We start from the raw sequence: 13544 nt of genomic DNA, 5'->3' as shown, positions 1-13544 counted from the left end.
ATTTATTAATGTAAATTCCGGAGTTAGGCAGGGTTGTGTAATGTCACCGCCTTTGTTTTCTATTTACATTAATGACCTAGCAGAAAAATCAACGCTCTCAATTGTGGTGTAAACATTGACGGAGTTATGTTGAGTACAATACTGTACGCTGATGATATTGCTTTGATAGCAGGAGACGAGTTGTCCCTACAGCGGATGTTAGATTGCGTTGATAATTGGTGTAAACGTTGGCGTTTAACTATTAATCAGAAGAAAACTAATGTCGTTCATTACCGACCCTGTTGTTTCAATAGATCACAAGTTGTATTCAAAATTGGTGATGTTACTATTGACTACACCAGTGCGTATAAGTATCTGGGCGTTTGGTTGCAGGAAAACATTGATATGATGTTTACAGCTAAAGAAATCGCTAAATCGGCTAGACGAGCACTTGGTGCTATCATGTGTAAATTCAGATCTTGTGGTGGTTTGGCTTATAATGTCTTAATACTTCATACAATAACCTTGTCCAGCCGATCTTATCCTATTGGTCAGCCATATGGGGCACAAAACAATTCAAATGTATAAATGCAGTACAAAACAAGGCCTGTAGATTCTTCCTGGGCGTTGGCAGTAAGACTCCAAATCTAGCGGTCCGTGGAGAGATGGGTTGGACAACTCCATTTTCTAAACAAAAAATTGAAATTGTGCGGTTCTGGAGTAAGCTGTGTTCTACTGAGCAGCCGAGAATACCTAGTGCTGTATGCAGATGGTCTAATACTTTTCCAAAACCCTGGAATAAAATTGTTGTAAATATTCTTAACAAATTGGATCTCCCCGTGGTTGACCTATATAATATGTCTAAAATGGAATTTTATTACGCCTCACTGTGGATACGATCATTAGATTGTCAGGACTGGAATAAAGAACTTTGGAACGACCGAGGGAAACCTAACGCGAATAAACTCCGTACTTACAGAAAGTTTAAGAAACTATTAACAGCTGAACCATATGTCACTGAACTTCTGCCTAGATCTCATCGCAGTACACTTAGCAAGTTACGATGTGGCACCTACCCTTGAAATAGAGGTCGGTAGATTTACACGCCCTAAAACACCTTTAGACGATAGAATTTGTAAATGTTGTCATGGCAATTCGATTGAAGACGAGAGTTCACTTTTGGTCAGCTGCCCACTATATTCGGATTTACGATATGATTTGTGGGAAAATGTACTAAATATTAACCTTTATATCTCTCTCTCTTGCCACCTTCCGACCAGGCCAAATATATGCTAGGTAATGTTAAATTAATAAACCCTTAGCTGCATTAGTTACTTTACTAAATGTTTAATAGACGTAAACGCACTTTGTAGTCATGTAATTAAATATACCACACTCCACTGTTGCTTAGAGAATTGTGAGATTCTATTCTGTTTTAGGTAGAATGTAGTGGCTTGTGTCTCACAGGCCAGATGTTATATTTAGAGTCTTATGGTACAACATGTTAAACTGACTGACTGACAGAGTTTGGTTTTACGCCGCTTTTAGCAATATTCCAGCAACATCACGTCGGGGGACACCAGAAATGGGCTTCACACATTGTGCGCATGTGGGGATTCGAACCCGGGTCTTCGGCGTGACGAGCCAACGCTTTAACCACTAGGCTACCCCACCGCCCCTACAACATGTTAAACACAAATTATAACACTCTTTCTTCTTGGTAACCATTTGTAAACGCAGTTTGTAGTCATGTTATTAAATATATATACCACACTCCAATGTTGCTTACAAAGCTGTGATATTTTATTTACTACTATACTGTTTTAGATATAATATAGTGCCTTGTGTCTCATACGCCATATGGCCGGATGTTATATTTTATGGAATGTTTTAAAGTTTATGTATGTTTTATGTATAACGTGACACAAAAATGAAAATAGTTTCTTCTTCTTCTTCTTCTGATAATCCTGTTTTCCTGAACACGCATACAGACAATAGAAGTATTAGAGAGAGAAGTGGGAGAAGTATGTTTTCATTAAATCCACAGTGTCTCGCCTAACTGGCCGAGCTGGGCAGTAGCAGCCTATTTTCAAATCATCTGATCTTTACATGTTGCATTTGATAACATTACAAGGTGATATTTAGGTAGATATAATACCAATCTATGGATTTTAACACATTTCAAGATACATCTGTGAGGTATAAGGTGTTTTGAGCGCCGCCGGCCAAGCCCGACCGAAAGCTTGTGATATTGTGTCTTTGTTGAGAATGTATAGAAAATAGGGCTTCACTTTGAGCAAGGTGTTTGCTTCAAATACTACGCTTTGAGACTCTGTGAAGTGAAATGTAGGTAGATATAATACTAATCTACGGATTTAAACACATTTCAAGATACATGTGTGAGGTTTAAGTTGTTTTTGACACCACGGGCCAAGTCGGGCTGAAGAGAGACTAAACACTTTTGATTGAGACTATATTGTGAATGGAGAGAGAAAAGGGCTTCACTTTAACGGAGCAGTTGTCTTTACATGTGGCATTTTGTAACATCACACGTTGATATTTAGGTAGATATAATACTAATCTATGGAAATAAACACAAATCAGAATACATGCGTGGGGTTTAAGTTGTTTTGAGAACCCGGGCCAAGGCGTACCGAACGCTTGTGATACTGTTTGTTGAGAATATGTAGAAAAGAGAGCTTCACTTTCAGCAACGTTTTTATTTCAAATACTACGCTTTGAGACTCTGTGAAGTGATATGTAGGTAGATATAATACTAATCTACGGATTTAAACACATTTCAAGATACATGTGTGAGGTTTAAGGTGTTTTGACAGCACGGGCCAAGTCGGGCTGAACAGAGACTAAACACTTTTGATTGAGGCTATATTCTGAATGGAGAGAGGAAAGGGCTTCAATTTAATGAACCGGTTATCTTTACATGTGGCATTTTGTTACATCACACATTGATATTTAGGTAGAAATAATACTAATCTATGGATTTAAACACATTTCAAGATACATCTGTGAGGTATAAGGTGCGTTTGAGCGCCCGGGCCAAGCCGGACCGAAAGCTTGTGATACTGTGTCTTTGTTGAGAATGTATAGAAAATAGGGCTTCACTTTGAGCAAGGTGTTTGCTTCAAATACTACGCTTTGAGACTCTGTGAAGTGAAATGACGGTAGATATAATACTAATCTATGGATATAAACACAAATCAGGGTAAATGTGTGAGGTTTAAGTTGTTTTTGACAGCACGGGCCAAGTCGGCCTGAAGAGAGACCAAACACTTTTGACTGAGGCTATGTTGAAAAAAGTGAGACAAGGGCTTCACTTTAACGGAGCAGTTGTCTTTACATGTTGCATTTTATAACATTACAAAGCGATATTTAGGTAGATATCATACCAATCTATGGAATTAAACACATTTCAAGATACGTGTGTTACGTTTAAGCTGCTGACGGCCTCGAGCCAAGCCGGGCGGAAAATTGTGGCCGAGATAATGTTGAGAGTGTGGGGAAGAGATCGTATCATTTAAATGTGGGCATGCTTTAAATACGATGAATAGTGAATTTATGGGGTGGTATGTGATTGGATATAGATCTAAAATCATTTTCGGGCCGACGAAAATGTGTATCGGAATTGGCTGAAGTATTTATACGTATTAAATCCCGTTTCGTTTAACGATTCCACTTATATACGTAACCTAGGTCAGCCAGTTCACAGGCTTCTCGTCTTCCTGGGTTTTAGCCGATTTACTCGTAATAAAGTTATTATGGTACGCGTTTGTGGCTTCCGATTGATCATTATTATCATGAGTGTATGTTGCATTGATTAATTGTAGGCATTGTTTTTGTTAATGGGTTTATTAGCCCATAATAGATTTGGCCCGCCTTGGCCCCGCCCGGCCCGACTTTTCGGCCATCCCGTTGACTTCCTTATTTTTCAGTCATGATGTTTTACCACTGGCAGATGATTAAACTTCAAACTGTTTTCATTTGCTATAATAAAAATGAAGATGGAAATATTATCGAGTAAAAAAGATTTCATTTTGTTGATCAATCTATACCTATACGATCATTTGCGCATGCGCAAGGCGCAGCAAAGGTCACGAATCCATTGAAATACTGGGATATCATCCGGGTGCTCAGGGGAGAAAAGCAATAACAAAAGCAACAACCAGTGCGCGGAAATTGCTCTGGATCAGTGCCTTGTTAAATGTGTTCATCATATGATTGTTTTAATCATGTTTTTACATGGTCGGCTTCCGTGTGTGATGTGTTCACTTCCATCAACCACCAGCTCATAATAACACGTCACATGAGATTAGCCATGTGCTAAAATAACACACAAACTTCAAAGCCTACCCCTTGTCAACGTCCTGAGCCTTATAAAAATTGAAAGGTCGGCTTCCTGAGTCGACATCTCAAACTATTTTCATGTAAGTGGTAATAATTCCTGAGCATTAGAGAACAGATTGGCTTGTTTGGAATTTAATGCTTTTCATAAACTAGAATCTCATAAACTATTTGTCTCTGGAATCATCTGTGATATGAACTTATGTAGTGATTTCTCTAGAAATTATTTAACGTTATCTAAAATTAAACATTTAGTCACCTTTTATTGTATATGACCAAATTAATAGTTACACTATAAAGATTTTAAGAAGGAATTCATTTGGGTTCTTTTTGCCTCAGTCCGCCCGTTTGTGGACAATATAACCAATTATCTATTATCAAGTTCATGATATTTCGTGAATACACCAACTGCATAACACCGTCTCTGACCACAAACCCAAATGGGTTGTTCTCTATTCGCCTACAGTCTTAAAACAACAGTCTTGACTGTTGATTTCGCAATGATAAACCACCCAAACGGTCCATCGGTTGTATCCCATAACCCCTACATGCCATTACCCCTACAGCCCAGTACCCCTACTATTAGTTAAAACAACACACGGCATTTACCTGTCTGGCATAATGAACTGACCCAAAGAGAGATTAGTTCATAGAGTATACAGATAAAGATCACTGTTCTTTAGTGTTTTGTGTCAAGGAAATTTGGGATTAGCTAAAAGTTGTTTTAGTTTCATGATGAAAGATAAACTGTAGTGAGTAGAACAATTTTACAAATTGGATAATGTGTAGGTTGTTAAATGTTGAAATTAAGTTGTTTTAGTGCCATGATAAAAGATACACAGTATCATTGAGAAGTGGAGGGAAATGAGAAGGTGAGACGAGAAAGTAAATTGAGATAGTTCGGTATAGTATATAGCTGTTGACAACAAACTCACATGGCATCAACATGGCTGGTCTGTGTTATGTTGAGTTTGTTTTGTCACGGAGAGGTAGCCCACAAGTAGATTGAAACACTGAATGTTCATAGACTGAAACACTTGACACAAATGACTATGTTAATATTGAATGTTAACAATTAATTATCAATGTCCATCAAAGAATCATGATGACGAATTATTGTTAATTCTTATTAAAATCTTAATGAGGACAAATGATGATCACTTTTCATTAAAATCATTCTCTCAACCTTTTAGTTGTGTATTGTTATGTCTCTTATGTGGATTAGTCCATTGTGTGGAATAGGTAACGGGCAGTGGATTAACAGTGCAACAGACCGTGAACTATGTTGTTATAAGCTGTAGGGGTAGTGGCATGTAGGGGTAATGGGGGGTTACCGGTCCATCCCTTGTGACAGGTGTTAATTAGAGGTTACCATTAAAGAATGTATTCTACTACAATAAACCTATTATTCCCTGGCAAGGGTTCACTTTTATGACATGTAATAAACCCTGTCCGGTTAGTCAGTGGGTCCGGTAAACTTTTATTTAATCAATGATGTAACGTAGGTCTATGTAATTTATGTTTACGCAAACCGTGACAAGTCAAAACTATTTGCACTTCTGTGGATAATAAGTAAAACATACACTTAAAACGGTATTTTGGAAAATGCTAGCCATATCAGGGCAAACATGACAGTCAATATCAATTTTTAACACCTAGAACATCAAAGATGCAGACGAGTGAAGTTATACCAGGGATAATCTACAACGTCTTATAGTCTCCCTGGTTATACTAATATATAGAATTGGTTCCTAGTTGATCGCATAGGAGGACGAATACACTCCTAAGAGGACGAATACACAGTCTATACACTCATGGGGATCCTTGGGAAAAGGAGAAACTGAAAGAAGTAGTGGTAAAATTCTTCCTAAATTTCCAAAAATTTCCAAGCCTTGGAAACATCATGTTTCCAATTTTGGAAATTTTTGGAAATATGATATTTCCAAATTGGAAATTTTTGGAAATCACCATTTTTTTTCTTGTGATACGGTGTAATACGTGTAGATGGGTATCAACTCAAGATCTGACGTACACTTGGTAACATTACAACCGGACCTTTCTTACAGTGATTATGTCTGGGGATATGACATCTGTCGAGACACTATCAATAAGCTTAAGTATATATCACACGGGTTTATCGTCAAAATATTTCACCGGACGGTGGGGTTCAGAAGTTTTTGACTGAAGCCTATTTCTGGTATCGCCGCCATGGTATTGATGGCATATTGCTAAAAGCAGCGTTAAACAATACTCACTCATCCAATGAATTTTCAGAGATATGTATACTTTTCGAAACGATTGTGCCTTTTAAGGGGATAATCGTAATTGACTATTCTCTGCACCAGATACTTTATATTTGTGTAATGAACTGTTTTTGTTTCACGACGAAGGTTTCGCGTTTTCTTGGTCACTGCAAGTGACGACTACCTACTGAGGCTCACTGTAATAATCGACCAGCAGATTGCCCGGAGAAGTTTTCGTAACAACTCACACTATGATGGACAAGAAACTAACTTGGTTTCCCCTTTCCCGTTTGAAATGACGAAGACGTTTACGATGGACATAATTTCAACTGCTACAGAATACCTGGTATGTGTCTGGAATAATATCCAAATCTTGACTGTGTCTATGCTTGCACCCATTCAGAAATATAATCCTGGATTTCTATTTTTCGCTTCTTTCCAACAAACCTAAACAGATACGTGTTTTACATGCCATAGTGTCATCAAGAAACTCTACGTTTCAGTAAACTATGGGTCATTTCCGAGATGTTTTGTCCTGTGGAAATGACCATTTACTGAAGTTATAGATGAAGTAGTACCCTGTTTGAGGTTCTAATGTCAGGCTAAGTATGTGACGATTGAGGACACTCTGGTGAACAATCAGGTTGCATAACACCATGTGAGTCGTACCTCCCAGATCAAACTATCTTGCTATTTACATTGACCTCAAACCAAACACTCTCAATCAATACTTGACTTTAGACAAGTATGGGGAAGTGGAATAGTATTTGTAAAGCAAATCAAGGTCAAATCACAAATCTCTCGTTAGTGATATTTACCACCACATCTGCAATATTGCATGATCAGTCTATGTTTGTTTGTTTGTTTGTTTGTTTGTTTGCAATTTGGACTTTCACGCATCAAGCATAGGTAGCAGCGTATCAACGTGTATTTACGTATCGAAAGCATAACACTTGAATATGGACAGTTTGGTGTAAAGCTAGAATCAACCAAACAAACAATTGTTTGGCTAATTATCTGTATGCATGTATGGTGAGACTTGTGGATATTTCCCTGTATAACCTTACGTGATTTGCAGGCCTTCATATTGCCAAATATCAAGTCACTCTGAAACCACAACTATACACCTATCCGCTAGTAGCTGAAATGTATCAACTCTTCCATTTCATGTTTCAGTGCAAGGTAAATGGTGCGACCCTGTTTACCTATCAACATCGCCTCCCGAGAGCCAGCGTGGATTCTATAAGAGTATTTAGCGTCAACATTGAAAAGGTTTATTTAATTTGAAGATATTTAACAAGTGTACGTCTATGTGTAGGTTCAAAGACTTATTAACTATAAATATTTCATTTCTTGTGAGAATTTAAAAAATTATTTGGATCATTAATCTCACAATATCTACCAGCACACATTTTTTAAGCTGCCATATGTGTGGGATGGCACATCGAAGCCTTCAACAGAACCGCTCAATATATTGAATTGATAATCACTCATCAAATACATAAGAATGATACACAGGATCTTTTCTTCTGAGAACTTTTCTATTCTTGGGCCCTTGCTGGGTCCAGCACATGTAACCCCTAATCCCTATATCTAACATTAACAATAATAAATTAAAGTTGCGAGCAACATTGACGGCTCCTTAGCTTGGATAACTTCTAAACATTTGGTACCTGATGTCGAAAGCAGTAAAGGTTATAGTTAATGGTGTTTATTTTCGGGTGAGTGTAGATACAATTTCCAGCTAAAAGCACCTCTACTGCAGTGTATTTTAACTTTGTGTAGCGCTAGCTCTCGTCATTGTCAATTGAAATTGACATCGTCTCCCATATCTGCACGTGGACCACGCTTCGCAGTGGTAGTCTCTCTATAGGAGATATCGTCCTTGCGCCTTCCTTCAGACTGTCGCATGTTTTGCACGGGTAATCTGCCGTGCTGTAAATGTCGATGAAACTTATGATACATTCGGCAATGTATCCCTGGGCCGTCGGCGATATAAAGAAGTCCCTATTTCGTTAAATCTGCCCAAACTTTGGGTTTTTGAATGTAAGCATTATTTATGATGACTGGTACGTTGTTGAAAGTCTGTTTGCGTCATATTTAGCGTGTTCAGCCTGGAGTTGTGGGTGAGTTTGTTTGGTACTCTTTTTCTTTCATTTGGGGCACGTCTCAAACAGTTTTTTTCCCTTTTCCCTGCATTTGTGCAATTTTCAATGCCATATGGCCGACAAACGATCACACTTTTGATATGCATGTAAGAACACGAAATGTTAAGCATCTTCTGTTGATGCATACTGCCAAGTTTTACTGCCTTCTGTGCAGAACTTGAGCAGCTATGCTGTTTAGAATGTAGTATCATCAGAATCTGACGAAATCCAATATGGCCGCCAAGCAATACACATTTTGACATGCACCCAAGAACAAAAAATGTTTAACACACTTAGTTACTACGTACTGCCAGATTCTAGCTGCATAGTTGAAATAGTTATGACGCTGCGATTTTTTGAAAATACATTTTAGTACAAAATACACAACAGAAGCAAACATCTAGATATCCGTAACTAATCACGATATCGCAACATAGCTTATGGGCAATAATATTTGAGGTATATATTGTACATCTGCTCATTTACAGCGTTCTACACTTCATACATTCAGAGTTAAGGATTGCGAAAAATGCCTACCCTACAAAATCTGCACATTTCCGATAAACATCTTCAATCCAATATGGCCGCCGCATCACGTGACTTTTGACATAGGACCAAGAACAGAAAATGTTCAACAACCAAAGGCCACTTCAGAACAAGCGTTTAAAGTGTTGTATGTGCTAAGTTTGGTTTGGCACAAAATGGCAAAGAAGCCCGTGAAAGTTTTTGAAGACAACTTTTGCCCAGAAGTAGCGTCCAACATGGCGGCCATCAAATACACATAGCCACATTTGACGATGCTACTGTGTAGTAAGGTGCATAGACACAAAGTATGCAAAGTTTGAAAGCCGTAGCTCTTGAAGTTTCAGTGCAGCACATTTTGGGAGGAAAGTAGTCAGCATTTTGCTGAAAAACATCACCAAAAACTTCAATCCAAAATAGCGGCCAAACGGTGCATTTTAGCGACTTGAGCCGTCCAGGCGAAATTGTAGGCATTTTGATTGCGCATCTGCTCAAGAACTTTGGCACACATTGGAGCATTAGTTTTGGAGATATTTGCATTTGCATTTGAAATTTTTGAATTAATTTTGAATTATCTGCCCTTTGCTATTGGGCCTACAGCCTAGAGATTTTAAAGCGCGATATGTACACCTCGGTGGGCATCTGGGTGATTTTTTTTCAAGGCATTCTGTCCAGCGGTGCTCTCTGTAGCTCTGGTACAAAATACGGCGGAAGAATAAATAATAATAATAATAATAATAATAAAAACACGAACGATTACAATAGGTCTCCTGCCTAATGGCAAGGAGCCCTAATTAATACTACCAAGGATGGATTTTCTGTATGCCCACAGAAAGTATTTGATAAAAGCGGATATAATACCATGTGGAGTCTAAAGGATTTGCTATAACGTTTATAATCTCAGAAACGGACCAAGTTCAGTTCTGACTAACCATTTGGTGTTTCTCAACGTTGTACACCTCTATCCTACATGACACACGTAAGGGAAAACGTCATTCCTTGTGAAATGGAACATTTGTAAATAAACGTGGTATACACCTATATATTCATTTTCAGAGGTTCATGGCAACTTGTCAAACATTTACCCTCCTGAACTTGAAATTAAGGAGACACGTGCGACCGCCTCAACTGTTTTATATTTAGATCTATGCATTAAGATTTAGAGTGACAAAAAATCTGCCATATGGCTGTTTGACATAGGGGACGATTTCAATTTTCTCAATGAAATCAGCCACGTGTCAAAAAGGGACAGGGGCGTCTATTCGCACAGACCTCCCCTCGAAACTAAAAAAGCAGAGCGCAATATTATATCGCATGTCGCGGGACATATTCTCTAAGGAGAAGGTACAGACCCGTTTAAGACAAGTGGGGCTTGACCATATACTAGAACTCGAGCGAACACTTTTTCCCCGGCAGAAGCGCGCTATGTTAACGGGGTATATGAACCCGCCTTATATCTAACAGTGGACTTCATCCTTGATCCTAACAGTATGCTATGATATGCTTTGACAATGTTCTAGATCACTATCGCATACTACATAATGTTTCTACTAGTGCAAGTCAGCATATGATTTACGGTCATAGTCAGAGACAATACTATTTAAATAAGTTTATGACGCGCATTTAGTTTATAAGTATCCTGAGATCTACATCAATGATGCCATTATTAATATGCTATTAGTGCACTATGACAATGCACTTTTCTATGAAGTGTATTTGATATATTAATATGACAATGCACTTTTCTTAACGTCTATGAAGTGTATTTGATATATTAATATGCTATGACAATGCACTCACAACGTCTATGAAGTATATTTGATATATTAGTATATTGTGACAAGGCACGATTCACAACGTCTAAGAAGTATATTTGATATATTAGTATACTGTTACAATGCACGAGTCACAAGTCTATGAAGTACATTTCATTAACTAGTATACTGTGACAATGCACGATTTACAATATATTAGTATACTGTGACAAGGCACGATTCACAAAGTCTATGAAGTACATTTCATAAACTAGTATACTGTGACAATGTATATGTGATATACTTTGTATTATAAAAGTTTAGTATATTGACAATCTGTGGAAATGTTTCCTCATTGGAGCATCCGGTATAAAATCGAGTTCATGCATAAAAACAAATTAAGATATTGTCTAACCTCCTACAAAAAAATGTCCTGTTGTGCCACAATTGTCCTTTATAATCCAAACGGTTTGAGTACATGCTAAAACATTCATGTTTGTTCTGTTTCCATCGACGTTACGTGTCAGTCCGCCCAGCGCATTAACAGCACGTGCTGCCATATACATGCACGGAGAACTCTTTGTTTATCACTGATGTCAAATCGATGTAAATTATATGAATGTGCCTCTTTTGCCAATATATAGTCATAGAATTTGCAGATTACTAGTCAATATGACTTTTTTTGACCGAGGGTTATTCGTGGGGAAGATTGTATTTCCCTTATCATTGGAAGAAAATTATTATATTTCTATTGTGTTTTGTTTGAGGGTGTCTGCATTTCAGTGAAACAAACACTCTATGCATTTTCGTTATCGAAATCACAGGTAATTTGTGACAGTTTTGTATTTATTTTATTGTCAAAAAACAGTGGCCTTAACATGTATTTGTAAACAAATGTTTTGCATATTTCATACAACAGTACGAATCTTGAACGTCAACTTGACGCATCTAGATAATTCAATCAGCTTCTATTTCCATACACTTAAAGAATTTCATATTGTACTTGAAATACGTATACTATGACTCCGAAACTAAAGATAATATCTCAAAACTCAGTGGCTAACCCAACCAACGTTGTTAAAAGAACAGCAGTATTTCAATATCTCCGTAAAATGGTAACATGTACTGTCTTCAAGATGTCCAATTTACGCCAGACTAAGAACAACTAATCAAACAACCATGGGTATACAAAGGATGGCATGCTAGATGCTTATTAATAAGAAATAATGCATACGTGACAGTGATTTTTCTTTAAAATAATTTTGAATTCAAAGTTTTAGATGCGACCTTTAATGCAGAAGGAAACTTAGTTGCTCTAAATATAATGTCAAATGAAATATCCTATAAAATTATCAGTATTTATGGTCCAAATATAGATGAGCCGGGTATACGTGAACTTATCATAGATATAATCAAACAATTGATAATATTTGTTTATGTGACGATTGGAACTCAGTTCCCAATCAAAGACAAGACACATATAACTATAAAAGCATAAGGCATCCTAAATCTAAAGGAAATCTCTCGGAAATGTTTGATCTTAAAGACCCATGGCGGAAGATGAATTATGAAACAAAAATAAATGCGTGGCGCCAGCCTACACCTTTAAAACAAGTTAGTCTTTTTCCATAATCTGATGCCCTCAGTTGATACGTGTGAAATTCATCCAAGCATCAACTCAGATCATTCACTTACTGAATTAACGCTCAAGCTTCCGACCATTGCACATGGAAAAAGGTTTTTGGAAATTTAATAACTCTCTTAACTTGTAGAAAATATATAAAACTCATAACAGACACCATCAAATCCTCCCTTGATCAATACAGAGCAAATTGTCACGATGGTATAAGTATGTTATTGATGACCATTTACTATGGGGATAAGGGGCAAAACCATATATTACTCATCCAAGAAAATAAACAAAGAGAAGGAAACGGTGTTGGAAAAAGAATTAGACAAAGCAGATGAGCTAGATAAAAAGGAAGATATATCTGAGAGTCATTAATGAGGCAAAATCTAAGTTGGATGAAATATATAATCAAAAGGTTCAGGGAATGCTGATAAGATATCGTGCAAAATGGATTGGTGAAGGTGAGAAACCTACCAAATATATTCTGAAGTTAGAATCTAGAACATTCCTAAATTTAGCCTTTATAGAGCTAGAAAGAAATGATGGAACAATTGGTAGTAAAGCTGAGGACATCCTAAGTGAGAGGAAAGCTTTACACACTACAACACCTTACATCAATATTGATGAATACTTTAAGGATGTCAAAATATCTTAATTATCAGGCAAGGAATATTCTACGCTGGAAGGTGATGTAATTAAGACTAAAATCTCATTTGCACTTTAAATTCTTCTGGAAAGACTTGGGTGATTTTTGCTAAAATCTCAAAACGCTGGTTATAAGAATGAAAACTTATCTCTCAAGCAAACTCAGGGATTGATAACTTATATTCCAAAAGGTAATAAACCAAAACCAATATCTTACAAATGGGTGACCTATTTCCCTTTTAAATACTTCATCAGCCATTGCAAA

The 13544-nt window shown here is 37.2% G+C and overlaps 1 long non-coding RNA gene across 1 annotated transcript; it reads left to right on the top strand.

Annotated features, from left to right (window-relative positions):
* The first annotated feature begins 235 nt into the window (after positions 1–235).
* LOC124290378 lies at positions 236–9587 on the top strand. The gene is made up of 3 exons (XR_006901908.1): positions 236–350; positions 1452–1453; positions 9577–9587. It is a non-coding gene; the product is annotated as an uncharacterized LOC124290378 (long non-coding RNA).
* The last annotated feature ends 3957 nt before the right edge of the window (positions 9588–13544 follow it).

The sequence above is a fragment of the Haliotis rubra genome, unplaced genomic scaffold, assembly GCF_003918875.1.
Source record: "Haliotis rubra isolate DU_JTF1 unplaced genomic scaffold, ASM391887v1 Scf463, whole genome shotgun sequence".
In the NCBI taxonomy this organism is placed as follows: Eukaryota; Metazoa; Mollusca; class Gastropoda; order Lepetellida; family Haliotidae; genus Haliotis; species Haliotis rubra.
This window is presented reverse-complemented; position numbering and strand designations above follow the sequence as displayed.